General features: G+C 39.0%; 1 long non-coding RNA gene across 6 annotated transcripts in view; it reads left to right on the forward strand.

The window, feature by feature from the left end:
• LOC120472025 (uncharacterized) overlaps nt 1–27,375 on the forward strand; it is a 53,442-nt gene that overhangs the window by 24,985 nt on the left and 1,082 nt on the right. For all 6 annotated transcript variants that reach the window (XR_016168295.1, XR_016168297.1, XR_005620897.2 and 3 more), the window contains one exon: nt 19,430–19,475. This is a non-coding gene — a long non-coding RNA (uncharacterized LOC120472025). The remainder of the gene's footprint in view (nt 1–19,429; nt 19,476–27,375) is intronic.

Raw genomic sequence — 27,375 nt, forward strand, 5'->3', positions numbered from 1 at the left:
ATAAGTAAACACTCGCTTGACAGTTAATATCACTTTAGCCGCTCAGCGCAATTTAGTAAGCATTATAAATGAAATAAGGCAATATTCATTCTTTCTTTCTTTCTTTCTTTCTTTCTTTCTTTCTTTCTTTCTTTCTTTCACAGTTTTTTTAAGTTATATCACATGCACGCGTTATCCGTGCGCTTTTGTTTAGATATGCGGCAACATAACCTGGGCGTTATTTGCAAGGCATCTGTGGAGCATTAATACATTTTCTATATGTGTGTTAGTGGGTGTGGTTGTCCGTATGCGTGTGTTTGCCACTTCTTCCATTTCCGAAAAAGATCAGTGATTTGTGTGCACCAGCACATGAAAGGCCGTTAAAATAATGCCCATCCCCAGACAGGAGACACAATACTGCGTTAGTCTGTGGCACACACATGTCTGGGCCTCTCCTCAGACACAATATGGCGAATGGAGAGAGAGAAAGCGAGAGAGGAGGGGGGTGTGAAGGCACAGACAGACACTCAGAATAATGCATAATGATGTTAACATTCCTGCATGTCTAATAGAGCAGGACCCAGCCACAGAGAGATGCACCAACTCAGACAACCACATGTGTGTGTGTGTGTGCACAGGTTTGTGTGTCCATGCACTCAGCATCCTGAGATACAGTAATTTGGACTCTTTATGCAAGGGTGTTTTTAAATCTTTTCTTTGAGGTTATGACAGCGAACGCTGGCCCAACGGCATTAAGCCGTTGCACCTCTTAGAAACACAATTTTATATACGTCATGTGCGAGGATGCAAATAGACGGATACAAAAAACACATATTTTTTTTTTATTTATTATTATATGTTATTTTGTACTATAGCATTGCTTTAGCAGAGATTTATTGTGCTAGATTGTGTCAAAGAAATGGAAAAGAAAGTGTGTGTGAGCGCGCAGGCAGAGTCCGAATATGGCTCCGTCCAGCATGCACACGCATATATACGAAAAAAGAAATCCAAGCGGCCACAAAGCAACTCTCCTTCCCCATTTCAATGTGCTCTCGTTCTCTGCCATGGGCGGCTGTATCATTTTAATTGGGAGCTTAGACTGAGGTGAGATTGTCCCTTTTCTATTTATTTCATTTTGTTAACCTCACATCAGGCAGAACCGTGCCAATGGGACCAACTGAATTGGATATGAAAATAGACAGGAAGCATTTGTCGAGGGAGAGAAAGAGTGAGAGAGAGAGACAGCCGTCGTCTCCGGAGGAAGGCGGGCGAGGACGTAAAAGCTCATTTTCTGTGGCCACCCCGTGCCGTCTGCATTGCAGATCGGTGAAAATCCTGGCGAATATGATGGCGAGGCTCGGGAGAGGCTTTATGTTATCTGTGCCTTTAGTACGCTTTGTTTTTTTTTCTTCTTCTTCTTCTTATTTCCTTCCATATTTTTTTTTTCCTCTGTGGTCGCCATAAAATGTCAAGTTAATTTCCTAGGTGGTGTGAGCGACGCCTCGCCATGTGCCGTGTGTGTGTGTGTGTGTGTGGTAGCTAGTTGGGGGAAGAGGTTTGCAAGGAGGAGCTCGTGCAATGTGCCACGTTACATGCAGGTGTGTGTGTGTGCTCATATTTTGTTACTATATAACATGTGTGTGGGGGCTATAACAATTTCTGTTTCCGTGTATGTGCACGTGTAAATTAGCCGTCGCTGCTACACTGCGTTAGTGGGAGATCCAGCACCTCATTTGAATGCAACACAATGTAAAGGATTATGGGTTGATGATTTTCCAAGAGGATTCAGACCTGAACCTTATTATAGGGTTCACAGACGTCTCTCAGAAAAAAAATTAAACTCCCACACCTGAATAAAAACCAGTCTGCTTGAGAGAGAGTGTGTGTGATTGAGATATATATGATATATGTATATCATATGTGGGCATTTCCTACACTCTAAAAAATGCTGGGTTGTTTTAACCCAATTTTGGGTCAAATATGGACAAACCCGAAATGTTGGGTTAAAAATGTAATGTAAAAATTTAACCCAACGGCTGGGTTAGTCCATATTTGACCCAAAGTTGGGTTAAAACAACCCAGCATTTTTTAGTGTAATATATATTTATTTAAGTGTGCTGCAGCAAACATATTGTATTGCTTACTTTGAGAAATAAACTAGATTTTTTTTTTTTGCATGTTTTTATGTAAAATGCCTGGTTGCAGACTTCAACTGAAGTAGGTATGTGATGAACTGGCGAGGATTGCTACTGATTTGACAGCTAAAAGTATAGTGAACACATTATCTATTTTCACTGGATTCATATGGTTTTAGGGAAAAAAGCTCCAAGGATAGTTTTGTCTATTTTTTTTTTCTTTGTGGTGTGTGAATATGCATTGTGTGTTTTTTTCCTCTCAATAACTCACAAATGTGTTATCCTTGAGGCTCACTCTGTCACACAAACTGTCTCAAAATTGTGTGATTTCCATACAGAACAGTCTTGAAATACAGAGCACATGCACTCTGACAAATCTTCACGATCCATTAAGAAGTCTCCTCTAGTTCTTGCTCTGGTAGTGTTGTTCATATCCATGACACCGTATGACCACAGCTGAGGCGTGTTGATCCAGGAATTCAGATGTGTGAATATGCGATGTAGGTGTGTGAATGTAAGAGCGTATTCCAAATTTTGAAATGTGGAGGAAGGGATTAGGCATTTGTCACTCTCGCTTATGCTGATCTGTGCTTCTGCCCTACAAATGTCACATCCCATACATCGGGAAAAATCTCACCAGCCCTGCCTAATTGCACATATTCATGACGGTGCTTTGCTTATCGATTGTAGTATCGAGATATATGATGATAAACGAAAGGGTGACTTCACAAATGTGCGCTAGATGATGTTAAGGTGGGACTTCCGCATCTTTTGTAATGGCATTCAATTGCTCTGAATGCATTTTCAACAAAAAAGCATGTACAGTTACTTATAGATAAGTATTGTTAATTTGCTATAAAAAAACATTTCATAGCGAAATTGGCATTAATAATAATTATTAGTACTATATTAGTATTAGTCATATTAGTAATACATTTTATTATCATTATTATTATTATTTCTGATGATTTATTTATTTAATAATTTATTTATCCCCTTTTCACTTTTGTATCTCTGCCGCAGCCTTTGTATTTTAGGATAAATCAAGGAAATGAGTGCTCTGATACATAGACAATGAGAGTACAGGTGTGTGTGCGTGCCCACGCTACAAATATGAATAGAAAACGGTGGATGGTCTAAAAACGAAATAATGGCTGGATGTGAAAGGTAGATTTGAGTTGGGTGTTTAGAGCGGACTTAATCATGAGCCCTCCGAATAATTAACGTACACAGCGAGGACCTTCGCTACTGCTTGGGTAAACAGCAATTGTTCTTGGCCCGAGGTTCCCAAACATGGGGGGAACAATGACGATATTGTCCCCTTTACCCCTCATTAGGGGCAGTGTGAGGGGAAACTTGGAGGTGTGTATGTGTTTGCAATCACTCTCCCATGATCCCATTACTGCTTCCTGGTCTTGGCTCCTATCACATCTTTCGTGCCAGCTGCAGAGAGAGAAAGAGAGCAAGCCTGTCATAGCATCTTCACATCAAAACCTCCTATTGGAGAGAGAGAGGAAGGGGGATGCAGAGAGGAAACGAAAGAAAGAGCGTGTTGTGTTTGGACTTCATTAGCATAGAGGAAGAGGTGCACAATGGAGGACTTTACAGCCTTGTTAGTGAGAAGCAATCAATTAACAGGGCCAGACCGACCCTGGCAGAGCAGTGTGAGGTCTTCTGAATGAAATGTCTCTCTCCCTGATGAATAAATGTTGTCATTTGCAAAAAAACCCTGAATGTGTCACTGCATTCAAATGCTTGATTGGACTCTGAGAAGCAAGTGACAGTGTTTGCCCATTTTGTGTGTGTGAAAAAGAGAGAGAGAGAGGTAGAACATTCATACATGATTGTCAAAGGCACAAACTATACCTTAGGAAAATATAGTGTGTATAGAAACACAACGGCAAATTTGTATGCGTCATGAAACCCCCTCTGAGCTTGTTTTGTTGTTATTTCCTCTTACTCTCTGTACTCTATTTACTTTATATCAAATAAGTCTGATATCTGGAATTTCCTCTCCATCTGCGAATGTGTTAAATCATATGTCACATATTAGGAGTAACACAAAAGAATGCCCTCTAAATTGTGAGGGCACCCAATGACCTGTTTCGGATCCTGGCAGTGATGGCTTTTACGAAATAAAAGTTGCAGAAAGGGAAAGTCTGCAGCAGACAATGACAATTGCATATAAAATTGAAGATCCCACCACCCCACCCCAACAAACACATCCCCATCTGTGATTCTTATTCAATGTTATCCCAGACTCCTCTGATGCTTTTCTCCACCTGGGAAATTGTCCTGATAATGGCTGCAATCTGTATCCAAAAGACAGGGGACACTTCTCTCTCTCTCTCCGGTAACCTGCGATGACTTCCGTCTGGAATTCTTAGCATCAGTCAATCCATCAGTGATCACACTGATGGGAAATTATGAGTGAAACGGATGACTTTACAATTCAAATATTTGATATTTGTTCCACACTGAACTGGCTTTTCTTAAAAATGACTATTTTTTAAATAGAGTGTTTTATGGTTCAATTGTAATTTGGCATCATAGTAATACTAAAATGTGTGATTAATATGATTTTTAATATTGCTCTCATTAACAGTGCAGAATGTCAAAACAATAACAAAACAATTAACCGATTTGTTGGTGCTTATTTATTTTTTGAAACGTGACTATGGTTTATTTATAATATTACTGTGGAAATAATGCAGCCTTGTGATTTCTTGCTGATTGTGTCTGCCATCCCTAAATGCTTCAAGAACATATTTTTTTGATTGGCTCAGGGTTTACATCCCAACACAGCATAATGTTCAGTGGGGCACAAATCTTCATCTTTGCATTTCTCATTCTCCCCTTCCCACAGACTTCTACTCTTCTCATTTTGAGACATCACAGGCAAAAATTATTCACTGATTATTATCTAAAGCCACTACCATGCACCGCAACCCCAGCAAACTCGTCAGGACGACAAGGGCATATTCTAAATGTAAGGCCATCATTTCAAACCTCTTTATTTTACATGCGAATATCTAAATCGAAGACTTGTGGATTTGTCTCAGAAGCATCTGCTGTTAAGCTGATGGTCCCTGCCAACTCGTCCCTCAAATGTCTGTCAAATACCACACACACACACACACACACCCCCCTGTATTTTCTGAAATGCCAGGTGCTTCCTCCAAACCCTCCTTCCCTGCTCCTTCCTGCACTCGTTGTGTTTAAAAAACGAAGCCAGGTACATTATCGTCCCTTTATTCAAATCTAATACAGAGTGTGTCCATTGCAGCATCCTCCGATTTCCGCAAATCCGCGCCCAGGGTCTTTGTGGCAGCCTCATTTGCATAGAGACTGCTATTCGCTTGGTTCTCCCTTAATGGCACATTACCGTGGCAACAGCATGTTGTAAGAAATGGAATAATTAATGACGACCCGGTGACATGGGCACTCAAAACAGAGGTGGGCAGCAGCACTCGGGCGCTATTCTTTCGAAAGCATTAGCCAACATTAGGAAGAAATGCAGGGCACCTTGATGTGTTGAGAGGAACAAAGGGAAACGGAAAGAAAGAAAGCATATAAATGTGTGGGGATGGATGGATGGGCGTGGGCACAGTCACGTCTGAGGATGTAGGGCTTCCGTATATTTTGAAAGTCAGAGCTGGCAAGAAAGGAAAGATCTGAATGCGATTGACACTCTAATAGAGGTGGTTTGTATTGCAGCTAGGGCTGTGTGTGCACGTGTGTGTGTGTGTCTCTGTGTTTTGATGGGAGGGTGCTTGAACATGCTCCCAGTTGAAAGTTGAAATCTTCAATATTTAATACAGTGGGAGAGAAAGAGGGTGTGCGTCTGTAATGATTATTTGTGACAGAAGACTGTGTGTGTGGGATCAGTCAGCTGAATGTAGGGCAATGTCAGAAAGCCTTTCTGCCTTCTGTGGGTGCCGCTGAGAAGCGAAAGGGCGGGGGGTGCGTGCAGCCCCTCACTGCAACTGAGGAATACCCCGTGTCAGTGCACTTTTCCCTCTTTTCTATGAGGTTGTTATTTGAGAAAATGGTATATGCTGTGATAAAACATGAGATCGCTTGTACTGCTTCAATGCAACAATCAAAAGTCTCTTACATAAAAATGAGTAAAACACATAAACGGCTGTCTCTCGTTCCCATAGAAATGTTGCAGTGAATACGTCTAATAGTCTAAATCCAAAAATTTGCCGGGTCCAATATTAAGACTCGCCAATAGCCAAATACGAGTGAAAATTAACTTTAGCATATGAATTGAACATTTGCCAGTGGCTGGTAACTTTATAAAGAGCTGCAACATGTAATATGGTTTAAGGCATATTTACTTCTAATGTATTATAAGGTTATACACTACTGTTCAGATGCTTGGGGTCAAAAAGATTTTGAAAGAAATTAGTACTTTTCATCTGCAAGGATGCATTCAATTGATAGTCACATTGTTACAAAACATTTTTATATCAAATAAATGCTGTTCTTTAATCTTAAGAAATGTATCACTTTTTCTTCTCGGATATAAAGCATAATCTGAGAAATATTAATATATCAACTGTTTTCAACATTTATGATAATAATAAGTAACTTGAGCACTTTGTCAATTGATTTCTAAAGGGTTATGTTATACTAAAGACTGGAGTGATGGCTGCTGAAAATTCAACTTTGCCATCACAGGAATTAATTTCTTTTTAAAATACAAAAACAAAAGTTATTTTAAATTGTAATAGTACACTCACACTCACCAGAATGGGAAAGAAAGGTGATTTAAGCAATTTTAAGCGTGGCATGGTTGTTGATGCCAAACGGGTCGGTTTGTGAATTTCACAATCTGCTCAGTTACTGGGATTTTCACGCACAACCATTTCTAGGGTTTACAAGGAATAGAAGAGCAACTTTAACTGAAATAACCACTCGTTACAACCGAGGTATGCAGCGAAGTATCTCATCTCCACTACAAATAGGAAAAAGAGACTAAGACTGGCCAGAGCTCACCAAAATCGGACAGTTGAAGACTGGAAAAATGTTGCCTGTTCTGATGAGTCTCGATTTCTGTTGAGACATTCAGATGGTAGATGGTGTAATTTGGCGTAAACATAATTAGCCAGCCCGTTCTCATCCTTTAACGTCATATAGAACGCTATATGACAAAACGGCGCTATACTACGCACATGGCACCCGTTATCGTTAATATAACACGTGCTGTGAGGGCTAAGTTTAGGTGTGGGGTAGGGTGTGCGTGTCATATTCACGCTAAAGGATTTATAACGTCTTGGGTTCGCGTGTTATATTAACGATAAAGGGTGCCATGTGCGTAGTATAGCGCCGTTTTGTCATATAGCGTTCTATATGACGTTAAAGGATGAGAATGCGTTGGAATTAGCACATGGATCCATCATGCCTTGTTACCACTGTGCAGGCTGGTGGTTGTGTAATGGTCTAGGGGAAGTTTTCTTGGCACACTTTAGGCCCCTTAGTGCTAATTGGGCATTGTTTAAATGCCACAGCCTACCTGAGCATTGTTTCTGACCATGTCTATCCCTTTATGGCCACCATTTACCCATCCTCTGATGGCTACTTCCAGCAGGATAATGTGCCATGTCACAAAGCTGGAATGATTTTAAAATTGGTTTCTTGAACATGACAATGAGTTCACAGTACTAAAACGGCCCCCACAGTCACCAGATCTCAACCCAATAGAGCATCTTTGGGATGTGGTGGAATGAGCTTTGTGCCCTGGATGTGCATCCCAACAAATCTCCATCAACTCCGAGATGCTATCCTATCAATATGGGCTAACATTTCTAAAGAATTTCTAAAGAAATGCCACGTAGAATTACGGCAGTTCTGAAGGCAAAAGGGGGTCAAACACAATATTAGTTTGGTGTTCCTAATAATCCTTTAGGTGAGTGTAAATTTTATTGTTTTTCTTATTTTTACTATATGTTTGATCTTGGTGGCCATAAGAGACTTCCTACAAAAAAAAAAATATATATATATATATATATATATATATATATAAAAGCCTTCTGACCCAAACTTTCAATGGTAGTGTATATAATAACTTAATAATCATTAAAAAACAAATTGCAAAATGAATTTCACATAACCTTATTTGAACCCTGGCGTGTTGAATTGTTTATGTCTAGCTTTACTCTCATATGCTTTGCAGGTTCATCAAAGAGCACTTTTTATTATCAAGAAAAAAAACCATTTAGCCATTTCACAAAATATGAAAGAAAGTCATTACAGCATAACATTACTAAGAGGCTGTTTACACAGAGCCTGTTGTATTCCACTGCACTGCTTTTGCATTGTTATATTGTAAATGTGTAAAAATTATGTTTTTTGACCATTTTACTCGCACCGTTTTACTTAAAAAGCTCATCTCTATAGTTTTCTTTTCATTTCACTACCATACATCTAGCTTTTTTTTTTTTTTAAATGCAACAACTCGTCCTGAGGGAATCCCCCGAAGACAGTGGTTTCAAACTCAGTTACAGCAGGGCCACAGTCCTGCAGAGTTTAGCTCCAACTCTACAGTAATTAAAAACACCCAGAACCATTACTAGAATTACTAGAAACTTCCAAACAGGTGAGTTGGAGCTGGTTGGAACTAAACTCTGCAAGACTGTGGCCCTCCAGGAGCTGAGTTTGAGACCACTGACCTATAATATTCTCAAACACACAGTATAACTTTGATCATTCGTTCATTACAAAATATAAAATAAAATGTTAAACAAACAACTGCAAAATATAAGCATTTTCATACAGACGTACAGAGGTAGAGACCTTTTTAAAAATACATTTCAGTCACACCAGGCCTAGTAAACTCGTCCCCTTGGCTCAGTGCCCCTGGTGTCTTGGAGCGAACGGGTGACCAGGCATATGAGAAAGTGCTTACTTGAGGTCCTGAAATCAGGGGACCATATGTGCAAACGTTCTGTATCATTATGCTGTGCGGCGGTGCACCGGGAGACCACCATAACTTAGTTTGTCGTCCACACAAAGTTTGGGCCAAGCTTGGATGGATTCATTAGACGGTCTTTCTTTGGAGCCAATGAAGCTCAAAAGACCTCCAACAAAGGAGCTAATCACAGACTCTCTCCTCAGCTTTGGCCCGAGTCTTTCTTTTCTCTAGGTCTTAGATCATTTCTCACAGCTAGCTGGCCAGCTAGCTCCAAGCTTGTCTGGATGGACAAACAAAGCTGTGGGAAATTTATCCTCTGTGTATGTGTACAGCTGTTGTTTCTATAGGACGAGTGAGTGTGCACATGTGAATGCGCCCACACACATGCACGTACATACCGGCGGAACTGTTGCTTTGTTGGTTTTGTGTCACACACAAACAGACCTGCGCTAGTGGGGGTGCTGATGACTTCTGTTGGTAGTGGTGTACTAATGCATGTTTGCATATGTGTGTGAGTAATATGTGTGAGGGCAAAACAGACAATGCATCTGCAGGCCTCTATTCTAGCATTGACCTTGAACCCCAGTAGCCTTCATTCCCATGGTTGCTGTGCGAGTCCTTTGGATTGGAGGCCTTTTAGATATGCGTTGCATTGTCCCTGCTCTTTTTCAATTTGACAAGCCTCCATCCCTGCAAAGAATCACTCATCTTACTTTTACACAGTAAAACAAAGATAAATTTCCTTCTATATGTTATGTTGTTTAAAAGCAAAGATTGCAAACATGTTTTGCAAAACCTGATGCCAGTTGAGAACCTCTATTGTTCTTTAGGTGACCATCTGTGTACTGGTACTTCAAAGAACCTAAAAGGACTTAATTTTCCTCTTCTAACAAATTCTAACAAAGTTTTAAAAAATTCTATCAAAATTAACCCTCTGGTTTTGTCTGTACAATGGAAGTCAATGGCCACCAAAATGATTTGGTTTCCAACATTCTTCTTTTGTGTTCTGCACAAGAAAGAAAAGTCATACTGGTTTGGAATGACAACAACAACAACAACCTTTATTTATAAAGCACTTTTAACACAATAAAAATTGATCCAAAGTGCTGTACATAGTGCATAACAGGACTACACTATAAAAAAAAAAAAAATTACAAGTTTCCAAAAGCTAAAGAATAAAAAATGTGTTTTCAGACTGGATTTAAAAATGTCCAATGAAGGAGCAGACCTCATATGATGCGGGTGAGCATTCCAAAGCTTGGGCCCAGTCATAGAAAAGGCCTGATCACCCTTTAATTTGTAGGGACATCGTGACACATTTAAAAACAAGTGATTTGAACAGTGCCCTAGCAGGACAGTATGGCACAATAAGATCACAAATATACCTTGATGCACAGCCAGACAATGCCTTATAAACTAACATAAGGATCTTAAAATCAACTCTAAACTTAATGGGAAGCCAGTGAAGGGATAGCCAGTGAAGCCAAAAAATGATAAATATGATCCCTCTTTCTAGACCCAGTCAACAGTCTTGCAGCTGCATTTTGAACAATTTGTAATCGAGATAATGAAACTGAGGATGGCCACAATAAAGAGAGTTGCAATAGTCTAATTGAGATGTTCCAAATACATGAATTGCAACTTCTAAACCTTTGCTTAAAAGAAGGTTCTTCAACTTTGCAATAGACCTAAAATGGAAAAAGCTTCCTCTAATAACAGCACTAATTTGTTTATCAAAAATAATGAAGAGTCAAAGATCTCTCCAAGGTTTTTAATTTGTTTGCATACATTTGTTAAAAGAGGATCTAACTGGGCTTTCAGACCAGGAGAGGAATCTACAACCCAGAATTACAACCTCTGTTTTATCCTAATTTAGCTGCAGAAAATTATTTGTCATCCACCTCTTGATATCATCTACACATTCCAATAAGACATCAAATGAAGCAGTTGTGTCAAGCCTTACTGGAAGGTAAAGCAGAGAATCGTCTGCGTAACTGTGATATGAAATGTTGTACTTATGAAAAATTAAGGTCAAAGGGAGCATTTAAAAGAAAAACGGTAAAGGTCCCAAAATAGATTCCTGGGGCACACCAAACAAAACAAAACATGACGAGGAACAATTTCCTAAATTTACAGAAAAAAATCCCCTTTTTGAGGTAGGAAGCAAACCATTGTAATACAGTGCCCTTGATATACATTCTATACATACATGCCGTTCTAGAAGAATGTTGTGGTCAATGGTATCAAATGCAGTGCTCAGGTCCAACAGAACCCGCACAACACAAGAGCCTGAATCCAGAGCAAGCAATATATCATTTGTATCCCTCAACAAAGCTGCTATGTAATGATCTAAAGCTAGATTTGAATATGTCCAAAATATTAAAAGAATTCAAATAAAACTGGAGCTGTGAGAAAACTACTTTCTCAAACCCTTAGAGATAAAAGGCAGTTTAAAGATCGGTCGATAGTTACTGCACATTTCTGGATCAAGTTGAGTTTTCAACATAGGTTGCAAAATTGCATTTTTAAAACTAGCTGGAACTACACCTTCTGATAAAGAGCTGTTTATGATAGCGGTTACCATAGGACTAATGGTAGAAAAAAAAACATCCTTAAAAAGACGAGCAGGGATAATATCTAACTTGGGACAATATCTGACATAAGGGTGATTCAATGATGACAACATTTTTCATTATTAGGTGAACAATCTCTTTAAAGGGATAATGTGTAGGAATTTCTCCCATCTAGTGGTGAAATTGTATTTTGCATTAAAAACAAATTGTGCTCTCCAGCGCATAGCTTTTTCAAATGAGCGTTGTATCTACGGTAGCCGATATGTACCAAAAAGCGATGACAGGATGTCTTCTAATAGCACTTTGTCAAGTGTTCCTTCGGGTGAACAGGTTTGTTATTTCAAACAAACTGCAACTTGACACAACAACCAAACGAATGTTACAGTATGAATTACTGACTGTGAAACTTGCCGGGGCAGTGACATGCGCCTCTCACTGCTTTGCTCCTCTGCTTCTGCTGCTTTCAGTTATGTCACGCGAGTACTTTTTGTCCCTCTCAGCTATTATAGCATTCAAGATGGCTGAACCACATGGAAGCCTCCGTGGACCTACCGTCCCATGTATATAAAGATAAAAAATTCTTCGTTTACGAGGATAAGTCATATTATTGACATAGGTTTTTGTACACCATTGAGTACATACAAAATTCATGAATACAAATATTGATTTTAGATTATAAAATACCTAAAAAAGTTCACATTGTCCCTTTAAGCGCCAAGTGAAATAAGCCCTCAATTTTTTGCACACCTGTGTGTTTGGTTAGATTCCCATTTAACTGTAAAAGATACATGGTTCACTGATAGTTGGACTGTATCAAGATGTCCTCACTGAAAGGACAAGTGGATCCAAGATTCACCCTGGTTTTGAGTCTGATTGTTTCCGTCAGTCTGGGAATGTCCCAGCAATGTTGTCCTTGTCCCACTGCCCAGGGCCCCGTAACAGAGCCCGGCCCGAAGAGAATGGGCCGACTTTGTAGCCACACAGCAGGCTCGGGCAGTACCTATTCTGCTCACCAAACTGTCATTCATAACAACTTTATTGTGAGACAAATGGAAGCTGAAAGCAAATAATAGGGAATGAAAGATGAGGGGAGTGAGAGAAATCTTCTCTTGACTGGAAAATGGCAAATCAGGGTATGTAAGATGAGCTCAAGATATATAAATCTTGTTTTCGGTGTTGACTAACACTGAGACATTGTCACATCAGTGTAGTTGACATGCAATTCCATCAAATATTGCAGTTTTGTTTAATTGTCATTGGGATTGTTTCTATTATATAATATTATTACACGGCTATGTGGAATACTTGACTCTGATTGGTCAATTGCACCATCCAGCGGTAACAGGAAAGTTTTTTATTTGTGGAAGTTTTGCATTCTGGTGAGCTAATAAAATATGAAAACTCAGATAATTTGCGTCCAGCTGGTTGTTCTCTCATAAACCCCTTCAGGCTGATGCAAGACCCCTTACTTATTATATAGCCTAGTATATATGTAAATATTATTAAAGGATTATCAAATGGATTTTGTTTTATGGAAATTGCTTTCCAATTGAATATTGAAGACATAGTGGTGGCCTGTCAGCTGCCATAGTTATTGAATGTGATGGGTGCATGTAAAGTATGTAATATGTCAAGATCAAGTCTAATTTTAAAACTAGTGTTGAACATCCCTGAAAATGTTACTATGGAGTTATACGGATAAACTTCATGTAAATCCCCTCAGTTTGACCTGTCAGGAGCTTTTGCTTAGAGTTTGTTTTGGATCATGTTCAGAGGATGTGTTGCCAGAATTAAAAAAAATCTTCACTATGAGTTCATTAACTATGGGTTGAGGTAGGAGTTGAAAAGATCAACTTTGACTATTATGTACAGGTATTTTAGCTAGGTATTTATCTGTTTAGGCTGGTACCTTAACTAGCTGTTTTTAAGCCTGGTAGGGACATACCAGCACAACGGCATCCCATGTTGAGAGCCAGCATACATCATTTCTAATTTCCAACTCTCTGAAGTGACCCATTATAAATGCATTCTAATATGGATAAGTGTGAAAAAGATTCAAGTTAATTGTGCGCGAGAAGGGGAATAGGAACCGAGGGGAGTGGTCTGTTCACCCTACAGACTCGAGAGAAGAAGTAATCCATAGCTGAGAGACTCAACAAAAGGCAGTCTCTATCCATTGTGTTAGTGCTGGATTTCCCACGAGAGGCCCGTCTGCTTGAAAAGGGGAGTGTATCAGTTTCTCCTGACATGGATGTTTATTCATTCTGTGGCCAACTGCACTGCCAGCTCAAAAGGATTCACCTTACCGTTTTGATGTGTATGACACACACACGCACACACACACACACACACTTTTTTGGGAGAGATAGGTGAAAAGGAAAAACACTGGCTGGCACATGGAGAGACTAGTGTGAGTTGTGTGAATAGGCATGTCCGCCCTCACAGTGACAGTGTTTGTGACAGCATCATGGTTGCTTGTCTGGACTTAGCTTTTGGTATGAAGTGAGCCACCATTTTGTACTGGAAGGTTTCATTATTCTGCTGGAAGTAAACCTTTACTACTACTATTAGTTTTAGAGTTTCTTGAGTTTCTTTCATTGTAGTTTGTTCATTTGGGGAACCATTATTTTAGCAAACAATGTCTGAGACATTAAGAAACCATTTTTCCTACAGCTGTTCATTACTTGTAGCAGTGTTGTAGTCGAGACCACCTCACTCGAGTCCGAGTCGAGACCGAGACCAGAGAGAGTCGAGTCCGAGTCGAGTCCGAGACCAGAGACGGTCGAGTCCGAGTCGAGACCGAGACCAGTGAGGGTTGATTACCTAATTTACTTTTATTTGCTTAGAGAAATCCTTTTTTTTTTTTTTTTTTACTTAGAGTTTAAAAAATATGATCAGTTTAGGGTAAAAAGGCCACATAGTAGGTGGTGTTAAAAGTAATTTTATTACAATTTGTCATGCGCAGTTGCGCAATAGAAAATCACCAATCACTGGGCGTGTCAATCAATTTAAAGAAATATTTTATTAACATACATTAATAATCATGAAAAATATTTCGAATTGAACTCGAGTGGACTCGGGAATAAGTCCGAGTCCTAAAAAAAAAAATTTCGAGTACGAGTCAATTCCGAGTCCAAATGCACACGAGTCCATGACAAGACCAAGACCATTAAAATATGGTCTCGAGACCGAGTCCGAGACGAGTCCGAGTCTCGAGTACTACAACACTGACTTGTAGTCTAGACATCAACTGGTCTCTATAGAGGTGACGAGTCTTGAACTGATTTTTTTTTTGTATTTGTATTATCATGTTTTTTGTTGTTTTTTTTTTTTTTTTTTTTTTTGTGGTCCAATTAAAATGTTATCAAGATTTTTCCATCAAAAAGCATTCTAATTTAGGAGTAGTACGCTATTTTCTATCCTGTTTTTTACCTTCTCTTTTTCGAATGCTCCATTTTGATAGGCGTGCCGCATTCAAGACTTGGAAGTAAACGCACACTGCTATGATCGGGTAACCGTTTTGCATATTAACGATCTGTAACAGTGTGGCGAATGTTTCAAGACTGACCTGACCGAGGCTCGACAAACATCCGCTACAAACAGACAAAGCAATAGTGACACATGGTAAAAACACTGTTCCTCACACTTGTCTGTTGTGACATTACTGTTGGATCCAATGTTGTTGGCACTGCATCATCTTTTATTTTCAGTCTCTCCGAAAAGCTTAGGCCGAACTGTGTCTTGTTTAAAAACGAATCTGAAGTAAAATGAAGCGAACCGTGTCTTCTGCATCCACGCATTCTTAATGTTAGAATCACAAGGAGGGCAATGCAAAGACAATGGCACAATCCTGTGTTAGCTTCTGTCTCGTATTTAGTATCTCGACACGCGTCAGTGGGAGGGGCTAAAGAGGCAATGATGTAGAAGTAGGGGTAGCTCTTCTACAGAGGTGGTCTTTCCAACAATATCTCACGATCAATTCACACGAATTCGTACTGGTGAGTTTGAGGTGGCTAATTCATATGAATTCGTATGATTTGTCTAAAATTCAGTGATGGGGATGTTTGGGCACGTGGTCACGGGTAGGTCACTCATACGAATTGGGCAACTTGTAAAATATGTACGATTTAGTAAAAATCGTATGAATTCGTACCAATTACCCACCTCGTAAAATACATAAGAATTGCTGTGAGTTTGGTATTTCGGCGCACTATGGCTTAATAATGTGACAAAATCCAAAATTATTCATTTTCATGAGCCTGGTTTCAATAAAAACTGTTTTTGGACTTGCAAGTTTTGAGTTCTGAAACTTATAGGAAATTTGTATAATACAATGACCTCTTACTGTATATGTCAAAAGATCAAAGCAAAAACATTTATTTCTCAATTCATGACCATTATAAGATATTTCATGATTCATTCATGACTCAATTCATGATTCATTATAAGATATAATTATGATTAAACACTTAGTGATACTTACTTTGTGAGTTACAGGGACTTGAGGAAGGCCGAAATTTGCTAGTAATGATTGAAAGAAATTTCAACTGAGCCTTTCTTCCAATCAGATTTGTCTGTTCTTCTTTCCCATGTGGGCTAATCAATAGGGTTTGGATAACCAACAGGTGCTCCCCTTTGGCGGACTGTCCACCGCAATGCACTTAGATGTTTTGATTACAACATCTTTCAGTTGAGATTTTGTTGGTAGCAATGAAGGGTGAATGCTATTTAGAGTAAGTGTGAATCACAGTACAATTAGGTCTCAAGCACTTTGTCTATTGTATGCAAGAAAACATCTTGGTTTGGCTTTGTGTGGCGGCTAACTTGACTGGCATTAGGGTGTGGAGTTGAAAGGGTTCAGCTTTTATGCCCCAATTAACATTATTCAGGAACAGTGTTTGTGTAAAGTATCACTTTATTCACTCTCTACACACTCCTGTTACTGTATCTTGTTGGCCAATCTGTTGTCCACATGGACAGGAGGTATTAAAGTCTGGACAATTCTCTTATTTCTTTAGCCGTCCAGGATTAACAACTTTAGCCTCTGAGGCAGATAAGTCAAAACAAACTTGGCAAACTGAAACCATCTCATTTCTGGAGCACCATTATCGTCTAAAATATCTCAACACTCAGCTTCTCCTCTCCCTCTTGACCCTTTGTGAGACAATCAAAACCTGTGGACCCGGTTGCCATGTTCAGTCTTGGTTTCAATGGCTCCATTGTTGTGTTGTAACAAGACGCCAGAGCTGGTTGTTTGATCCACTCTTCTGAAAAGTTTTCTTTGGGGTCTTCTTTTCACTTCCTTTTTGTTAAGCGATGGATCAGCTGAGAAGGTCAAGGAACACTGTCTTTTGTTGTGCAGTCTCTTCCGGTATCTTCCTTTTTAAAAAGGAATAAATTGGTATAAATTGCATTCAAAATATGAACTCATTTTTTCCACATGACCAAGTTGTCTTTCCTCTGTAGCTCTTAAAGTGCCATTTCAATGCTAGTTGGTTGAAGCCTATCCACATATTTGTCTGGGAGTTGCTTGGTTTCGAAGCAGGTGTGTCTGTCAGCCGACTTCTGAGGCAAAATCATGGTCTTTAGTGTGAAAGCAGAGAGGCTGCTGTCTCTCAGTCTGAGTGCTAGCAAACTGTCAGAAATCACGTTTTAGTGGCTTGTTCAGGTCACGCTGAGAGAGCAGCCTCTTGTTCCTTACTGTCTCTTTCTTTCTGTTTGACTATCCTTTTTCTTTCTTTCTTTCTTCTCCTTTTTGCTGCCCATGTTTTCCAGCGTATACTATAGAGAGGGTGATTCAGTTTACAGTTGCCGTCCATTAAATGCAACATACAGTAAATGTAGACCATAACTCTATATTAATGTTACTTTAAATTATATGAATCGCTTGTTTCCCCCCCCCCCCCCCCCCCCGCATTTTATTAGAATTTTGATAAATGGTCATAGGATATCAATATCAGGCAATTATTTTGTTATCACTGTGTTGGTGGTAAACAAGAGCTAGTTTGCACCCCAACAGCATGAGGGAGGACAGACATGTAGACACCATCATCACATTATACAAGGTCTTATTGTCTGGCGGGCTGCTTTGCCTTGCGTGGCATGATTTGTGGGAAGCCATCTGTGCTCAGCCTCTTTTGAAATGTGAGAAAGAACATATGCATTTGCATAAGAATAATTGACACTTCAAATTAGCCCTCCAATCACAAAGGATTATCTTTAGTGTATGGGTAAGTAAGTAGAGGCTCTTCCATCCTGGGGAGAGAAGATTTTCTTTTTCTTTTTTTTTTAGCAATTTTGTATAGCTAAGATATTAAACATGCCACCTTATTATTGTTTGTTATCTTAAATGTATTGTTATTATTTATTTATTTATTATTTAACACTGCAGTACATAATAATAAAAACAGTACTGACGTGTAATGATTGAAACCCAATTCAAATGGTGTGATGAGCATACTGACAAATTGAATATCTAAACATAAGACAGCGTTTGTAGGTCATGTGTGGTGTGTGTGTGTGTGTGTGTGTGTTTCACATATGCCTGCTTGGTTCGTGTATGTGGTAGTGCATATGTAATGTAGTGGAGAGAGAAGAAAACTGAACAAGCACAATGTTACATTATTGATAACAGCTAATGAAAAGAATCGTTTCAGGATGAACAGAGGGATAAACTGTACATGTCCCTGGATACTCACAAAAGCATGCGGAGATCTGTACACAGACATATCACACACACACACACACACACACACGCACACAATTTAATGGATATGAACTTCCAAATATCTAATTATAGTGTCAAAACTGAAAAGATTTATGAAAATGATAAAAATTGGAAAATATTGCACCCCTTTTTTACACAGTGCTAAATGCATTTATCTCAGATTTCGCAGTTTCTGAAAGGCCCTGTGATGGACCTGCTCCATTGGGTTAGCCGTTGGAAGACGGGGTTGATCTCGCCCACTCTTAGATGGCCATGAATTCATTTGCACACATATGAAAGGAGAGGAGCCCCTGGCAAAGAACCGAGATATTTGTGCTGTCTGGTGTCAGATACCAAGATGGGGGTGTGTTTGTATGTACATTGATGCTTAGCCTTACCCGTCTTGCCTGGTAGAAGAGCAAGGGTTTATCCTGGTCTCCATGGCAACAACGCAGCATGCCAGGGCCGTACCAAACCTAGGGCAAAGCACTTGATTCAGTGGGACAAGGAGGGAAAGCAATTATGTGCATTAATCGTTACATTAGTAGTAGGATTTTCACAGTTGAATGGAGAAACAGTTGAGTTCGACCTTGAGACGTCCTGGTCAGGGACGATATTTGGTTTAGCGTTTTTATATTCCTCCGCCCCATAGTCGCACATGAATTCGTTCTCACATCAGCACAAGAAAGCACGGACAACATAAGACTTGACTTTACCACAGGCTTCTCCAGGACCAGGTTCTGATCCGCCTTCATACACCGAGCGGATGCGGAGCATATATTTTTAACCTGAGCCATTTTTGCAGAGAGGTTAAAAGGGCGAATGAAAAATTCTGTAAATTATTTATAATAGCTGAAACTCTTTTAGTGTTCCTCTGTTCGGCTGGGAGTGAGACTGTGCACTGGAATGTGCTTTACTTATGGATTGTCAGATATGTGGTGAGGAGTTGCTTTTATCTACACCAACAAAAGAGCTGTAGGTGGAGGAAGAAGTAGGTCACGTCATTTACTTCAGGTCAGAAAGGAGCAGAGAGATTTTGACAGGTTTAACTAGACATATAGAAGCAGTTCATTCACACATGACACTAATTATTGTGTTTTTTCTTCTTTCCTTCTAGTGGTGCTTCTGAGGAGATGCGTTGCTCTTTGCTGTGAGGATGAAAGGTTAGTATACTGTACTGTTATGTATGTCACATTAAATGAGGGGTCGTCTTTGGGGTTAAGAGGTGGTCACCGAGGGACAAAAACAACTCAACAGTTAAAGTTGGTTGAGGTGAATCAAAGAAATAAAGTTACCTCACAGGGAGCAAAGGCATGACAAACCATTGCAAACTCCTTATCCTTTGGTAGGACACTGTACATTTTGAACAGTGTCTGTTAATACTAACTGAGATGACCATCAAAAACAAAAAGAAACTAACAAAAAACTAGAGCCAAACCAATATATCGGCTGGCCGATATTAGGCATTTTCCAAACTATCGGTATCGGCAGTTATAATGGCCAATAAATGAATATTTCAAAAATAAAATAAAAACGGACGAAACACGCTTCAATCATCTCGCCTTGGCCTGTAATATTGAAAATGTATGTTTTATTATTTGCAGAATGACTTCATCTATTGCTAAATTATGGCTCATCATAGACTAGCTAACCACAAAGCTAGCTAATGCCACTATCATCAGTGGAAGACCGCTAACGTTAACATTAATGAGCTTGGAAACCACAATGAACTTTTTCTGCCTAAATAAAGTAATGATTACTGTATTTATAACTAGCATATCTTTATTTACAGTCCCTGCATTGTAAAATGTATGTTAGACTTGCGAGGCAACGCATTCTCACCCCAAGGCGTCACCTTTGACCATGCTTCAATATTTGACGTTTTAGGCGCCCTTTAGCGTCACTTACATGACGCGATCCTACGGCATCATCTAACTGACGCTAAAGGAAAGCGTCTGTTAGAGGACGCGGTTAGGTTTAGGTGTGGGGTGGGGGTAGGGTACACGCGATCCTAGGGCGTCATCTTACTGACGCTAAAGGGCGCCTAAAGCGTCAGATATTGAAGCATGTCCAAATGCTTCCCAAGGCGTCAGTTAAGTGACGCCTTTGGGGTGAGAATGGGCTGTGCGAGGAGTGAACATTTAGAACATTCATGTATCTTGTGCATAAAAGTTAGCCTTTCTTTTTACACGTGTGTGAAATCCAATGACGCCAAGTGTGCGTTGCAGACTGTCGTTCTGTAATGGATTTAGATTAAAATCTCTAAATAGTAGGTTTTAGGTAAAGATAAATATCTGCCGATAATTCAGAATATCGGATTTTAAAACAAATATTTGTATCGGTATCGGCCTTCAAAATCCTTTATCGGTCGGGCACTACAAAAAAAAAAAAACCTTTATTCAGCCTAAAGGCCCTGGTTTATTTCAGTTTTTGCTTTCTTCTCAGACTTGCTTGGGACTTTCTGATTTTGCAGAGACGGAAGCATTCCTTGGGCAACTTATTTGTTGATCCTGGAACAACATTCCTGTCAGAAAGTGCAATCATAACCCTATCCCTATTCATGAACCTAACCCTACTTTTAAAGGTGCAGTGTGTAGATTTTAGTGGCATCTAGCGGTTCGGTTACGAGTTGCACTAATGGCTCAGCCCACTACTCACCCCTCCCTTTCGAAGAAGCTATGGTGGCTAAAACGGGATAAAAACATATCACCTGAGACAGCAGAAAACAGCCAGAGTAAGCCAAGTTTCTGTACCACTGTCCATTATAAACCACATCATGGATAAAGTTTACAAAGCCATAGTCAGGTGAGGATCAAGTAATAATAAATTAATAGTACTCAGCCGATTGTTTCACAAACGTAACCAGCACATTTCTCCCCAAATAGCAAACCCATAACACAGCGAGGAAGAAGAACCACATGAAATTATCCAACTACATATTTTTTTCTAACAGGGTATTAAAAGTTTAGCTGGCTAATATGAGCTGTTATGCTGTAGGGCTGTGGCTGAGCTGGTTAAAGCGTAAAGCATTGTTTAAACTCGATGCGTCTGCATGAGTGCAAAGGTGCACGCTGCAAAAATGATGTGACTGTATGTGTCCGCATCCCCTAGACACCATTTACTACACACAAATTAATAAATAATAGTGAATAGATTTATTGTTTGGGGGTTTTTTCCACTGGTTTTGAAAACTCTTCGCGATCGACTTAAAATGCTTCCAAGATCGATGGGTTGGTGACTCCTGTAACATTACTGTTTTACGGTCAATAGTACTAATCAGCTGATTGTCAAAGTCATAACACAGCGAGGGAGAAGAGCTAAGTTACATGAAACAATCCAACTACATATTTTACACCAATGACAAGGGAAAAGTCACTTCTCACAAAATTAGTCCCTCCAGAAAAACGTGATTATGTGATCGCATGATCACAGCCAAAGTCTGCATATTTATGCGGGGGCCGCATTTTTTCAAATACGCCGCACTTTCGCCACATAAATTGACGATTGCCGTGCAAAATATGCATTTTATAATCCTCGCTTTTTCATTCCAAAAAAAGTCACATATATCTGTGCAAAAAGTTGAAAAATGTTGCGTTTGCTTCACACGAACAGCCATTTCCACCTGTTGCAAGGGATCGTTATGAAGTGACGTAATTACGCGACATGAACATCATCGAAAAGCTGTAAAACAGGAGCACACTTTAATTTTTTTATATTTCATTTATTCATTTTTACAGAAGTTGTAGCATATTCCTTTTGTAAAGCTACAGAACTTGTTCGACTCATTAATGTTTTGTAATTTTGATGTGTTTATTAAGGCCTTATAACGCGTTGTGATTGGAAGAAAAGTAGGGATAGTAGGAAAGTTATTGCAGAGGTCAGACAGACTCACAGAGGCGATTGGCATCTCACAACTCACACTTTATTCTCAAATCGAACTCGTATAATTGTCTGTCACAAGTTTTACTGTCCACATTGTTACTTAATAAACAAAATAAGATAAGATAAATAGCATCAAACAGAAATTACCCGCACACATGGAGTGTTTGCATGGCACATACAATATAATACTGGTGACAGTTCAACTGGGAGCGCGCAGCTCTTAAAGGGGCCACACCTTATTTTCCACTTATTAAAGTCTGAAATAAAACAAGATGAGAAATTAAATGTTCCCAGCATTTTCTATGATGTAGTACACTTGATTATCATAGGAAGTAATAAGAAATGACTCCTTACATTAAGGTAGTAGCCTAGTGAGAACAGGATGTTGGGGAATCACATTTTTTCTCTTTTTCATCAAACAGTTCTCGCAATTTCATCACGTACAATTGCATAAATAGTAATATAGATATAAATGTCTGATTCTAAGGTAATAAAAACATAACAGTTCATTAAATAAGGTCTTTATACACCACAGAACACATAGTTATGGATCTTATATTGCATTTCTGTCAATAGATCCTCAGAAATATTACATATTGCACCTTTAAGTTATCCCTAATATCAGAGGGAGGTGATAGGTGAATAACACTGATGTAGAAGCACCTAACCATTGTTGTAAGCCTAAACTTGACATAAACTGTAAACTTGTCCCTTCATTTCTGATTGGTTGATTGGAATGTTGTACCAGGATCAACAAAGATGTTGATAATGATCCATGAACATTTGCACTAGGTGAAATCAGGTTCTGTATCATGTGCACAGTTGAGTGCTCAAGCCATATACTCCTTTGGAAAGACTCAAGTCATTCGCACATGTGTTGTTGTAGACTAAAAAAATGTCACACAGACATTCCACAGGCCATCACACAACACAGACAGCTACTGTATAGACCCCTTTTGCGCCGACATCACAGTCACGTCACGGCGCTAGCTGGAGGCAAAACAAAGTGAAAACTGGAGGCGGTCAATGCAAAACAGCACAGATTCGGCTACATAATAAGGAGCTTAAATAATTGTTACTATTATTAAATGTCATCTTGTTGTGTTGTTTGGTGCAAGAATTGATGAAAAATGAATATGCTGTATCTGGAACTTTTATTTCTAGAAAATATTCACATCATTAAAATCGCACTGTAATGTCACTCTTTACATTGTCGTGGTCTCGGCGCTGACTCGGCAGAACTGCGGATCATACACACAAGTCTTGTACAGGACCATAAAAGCATCTAAAGATTTATATGCCTCAGTAAGTTTTTCTTTACGATTGGTTTCTCTATTAGGTAGGTGTAGAAGTCAGGCCACTCAACCGAGGTAACGTACTTTAATCCTGTCAGATCATCCATGCATTGAGTGAGCGTGTAGGCAGCTACAGGTCGGCCAATCTGGTTCCGTTCGTTAAAAATAACTTTTGGAAATAACAATCGCGGTCCTGGACACTGAGTGACCTTACACATTAAGATAATATCGGATTTTCTCCAGTCATTGTTAAAAAACAAGCTAACAATCCTTGCTAACTAGCGTTAGTGAAGCGGCCAGATGGATCTTTCTGCCTCCACCTAAGCTCCGCCCACAAAAAAACGTCACCATGTTTACCAACTGTAAAAGGGTCTATACTTTGGGCATAAGCTGGTCTTTTGGCCTGGCCTTCTAAAACTGGAGTTAATGAGTTGATGAAAAGCTAATAGTTAATTAAATAATAAAAAGGGAAAATGAAAGCACATCATTTTAAAATAATTGGGAATCTCTGTCCTAGACTGAAAAGTGTCCTAAACCTCTCTAAAATGAGCCAAGCAGGTTGACCAAGTTTGCAGACCAACTAAGACCAGCAAAGCAGTTAAGGCTGGCTTTAGAGGGTTTTTTTTTTTTCCAGCAGAGCGAGTAGCCAACAACATGTTTGTTTTAATAGCTGGTTTATTGCCCTCAATCGCAAAGTAGTTACCCTGCATTCAGTAGTATATAGTGCACATGGACACTTAATTTAATGCCTAGATGATAGTTTTTGGGTTCTTAGATGGCGTTGCCCCTTTCATTCAGGATATCAGTGTGGTTGGAAGCAGGAGTGGCTGGTGTGCGCCATATTGAGTCGCAGGGTTCAGTTGGGGAAAGAGTGGCTCAAGCAGCTCTTTCATTTCTCCGAGAAATAATGTGCGGTTGGAGAGGAATCTGACATAGATAGAATGATGAATTCTGTAGAGTCAGTAAAAGCAAAGTAATGCTGAAAAACACATCTGTGCCGTTCTCGGACCACACTTCAAAGGCACAATGCTTCTCCTGAGGCAGCACGCTATATGTAGCGCAAGCACTTTTAATTTATTCCTCTGGGCTGAAGTACTTTTTGTTGTTGTCTTGATTTCGGTATTTAATTATTTACTTTCTGGGACAAGAGATTTAGAATGGAGATGGCTGGATGAGACACATCTAACAAGCCACTGAAGAAAATGCTGGAAACATGACCGTAAGCGACGTCCAGAAATATCCTACCTGCGGTAACTCTTTAAATCTTCAAAGGAAATCTGCAAAACGTTAAGATATGGCTAACAGTATATTTGTACTGGCTTAATGGTCCTCTCCTGAATAAAATCTCATGCTCGTTATCGTCTTCTAAAGTTTTCAAGAAATATAATGCGATACACAGAGAGAAAAAGCTACAAGGCAGTAAGTGGAATCGGATAAGTTATTCTCAGACAGCAAACAATAAATAATGACAGGAGACAGAAACGCAGACCCTCCCAGACCTGTGTTTTTCACAACAATATATAAAAAAAGAACACTCTTATCAGGTTATAAGGAGTAGTGTAAGCAAAAACCATGTGGGAAGACAAGGAGGAACAAAGGTGAAGACAAGAACGTGTTGGACACTCCATTATTGTTTTCCTCTTTGTTAGCGAACAGTACGTGAAGATTTTTTAGAACTTGGTGATCTTTGTCTCGTTCACAATCTGTGATAAAGGTTTAGACTTGAAGTGATTCATCTGATTCATGTTTCATAATGAGGCAGGGTATCGTTTCCTTTTGTTGAACAATCGAAGGCCTCATAAGAAGTTAAACGCCTGGTCAGTGCAAGTCGTAGAATGTCATAGTGATACCTTCCATTTTTGTTTTATCGAAGATGATGTTTCAGGATGCGAATCAGATCTCAAAGCCAGTGAAATATAAAGCAAAGTTTCATCATGTGCGCGCAATTGTGTTGTTTTGTTTTTATTGCAAGCTTGGAACACGGAAAATGGGAAAACAATGGTTGAACAATGGTGCCTACGTGAAGTAGTGCGTACAATGAGGTTTCATTTCAGAAGAAAGATCTTGAGAGCTGCAGTCAGAGGGCCATTCCGGGTCTATTACAGCCAAACCACTTCAGAATTCAGCTTATGAATGTGCACTTTACGTCTGACAGGGCAATACAAATAGTTCATTTTTTCTCCAATCCTCCATTTCTCATTGATCTGTTCTCCTCAAACTGTACACTTGGATTAACTGTGTATCTATATTAAAGAGGTGTAATACTATTGGAAGCCTGCCGACAGACAGCCCGGAATATTGGGAATGTCAAAATCCCTCTTAGCTCTAGACAACTTTTAATAAAACTGGCAAGCTGTGTCTCAAACTTTGTGATGCTTATGAGGACACTTCCCTAGGACTGTATAGAGAGAGAGATATAAGAGTGAGAGAGAGAGGTTCTTTTTAGCTCCTTGATAAATGAAATGATCATGGTAGCTTGAGCTGGACTAAATGAGCAGCAAGGGATTTGCAAGGTCTTAATGTCAGAATTAGCTCTTTGTGTCGAATCACAAGCCTGAGTGAGGAATAAAAGCTTTTATGAAAGAAATACTTTTTTGAGACTCACCTTTTGCATTTTCTTTTTTACTTTAAAGGGATAGTTTACTCAAATTAAAATCCTGTCATCATTTACTTACCCTCAAGGTGTTGCAAACCTTTTTCTTTCTTCTGCTGAACACAGATGAAGATATTTTGAAGAATGTTGGTAACCAGATTGACTTCCATAGTATTTTTATTTCCAATGGCTACTGTCAACTGTCTGATTACCAACATTCTTAAAAATATCTTCTTTTGTGTCTTTTAAACTTATATAGGTTTGGAACAGCTTGAGGGTGAGTAAATGATGACAACATTTTCATTTTTGGGTGAACTATCCCTTTAAGAACTATAAAATGGATAGTTTTGACTCCATGATGTTCGATAATTGTTTGTTTCACTTAAAATGACAAAAAAAAACAAAAAAAAACACACACACACCAGTGACTAAGCAGTGTGCACATTTTATATGTTGCCTGGAAATCACAGATAGTACTGTATCTTACATACACGCAAAACAAATATTTCAGTTTCAGGGTATTTAATTGTAGAATAAATGTCAAACTAAATTGAGATATTTTTTATTAGAAATAAGATAAAAAAATGTTCTTAATTGCAAAAATTCGTAAAAAATAAAATGGCATCTACTATTGCTTTTGCATTGTTGCAGAACTAATTTTATATACAGCAAAGTTAAGCATACTTATTGAACTAATTGTGAAAAGTAACTGTAACTGAAATAAGATAAAGATTAAAGATTGATTCACTTCAAAACATGCCTCAAATTTCATGGTTTTAATAAAATAGAATTGAACAAACATTACCCTGAATGGTAACACTTTACGTTAACCTGACACGAAGACTTACACATGTCACGTTTTATGCATGTTTATGAAAACTGTCATTAAGTGTCATTCGCTCAATTATGACATTTTTAATGCAAATATGACATTGTTTGAGATGTCTTTGTTATGACATCTTGACATAAACCAATACATCATAACCTGTCAGTGTCTTTGCCATGACAACTTGACATTACTAAGACAACACAACCTGTCATAAACATGACATAGCAGATTAATTATCGAAATTAAGAAACCATCTGGCTTCATTAAACTCTCATGTGGTTGGTTTTGACATTGGCTGTCATGATAACTTTTTAATGACAAATTCAATTTGTACCACTGTAGTTGAGGTCACGAAAAAGGAAGGAAACCGACACAATCTTCCATGTTTACAGTAAATCATGAACGTTTCGAGATAACGAGATTCATTTTTACCAATTAGCGTGGAGCATGAACCAATTAGACTA

The sequence above is a fragment of the Pimephales promelas genome, chromosome 4, assembly GCF_988280905.1.
Source record: "Pimephales promelas chromosome 4, fPimPro1.hap1.1, whole genome shotgun sequence".
Classification (NCBI taxonomy): domain Eukaryota; kingdom Metazoa; phylum Chordata; class Actinopteri; order Cypriniformes; family Leuciscidae; genus Pimephales; species Pimephales promelas.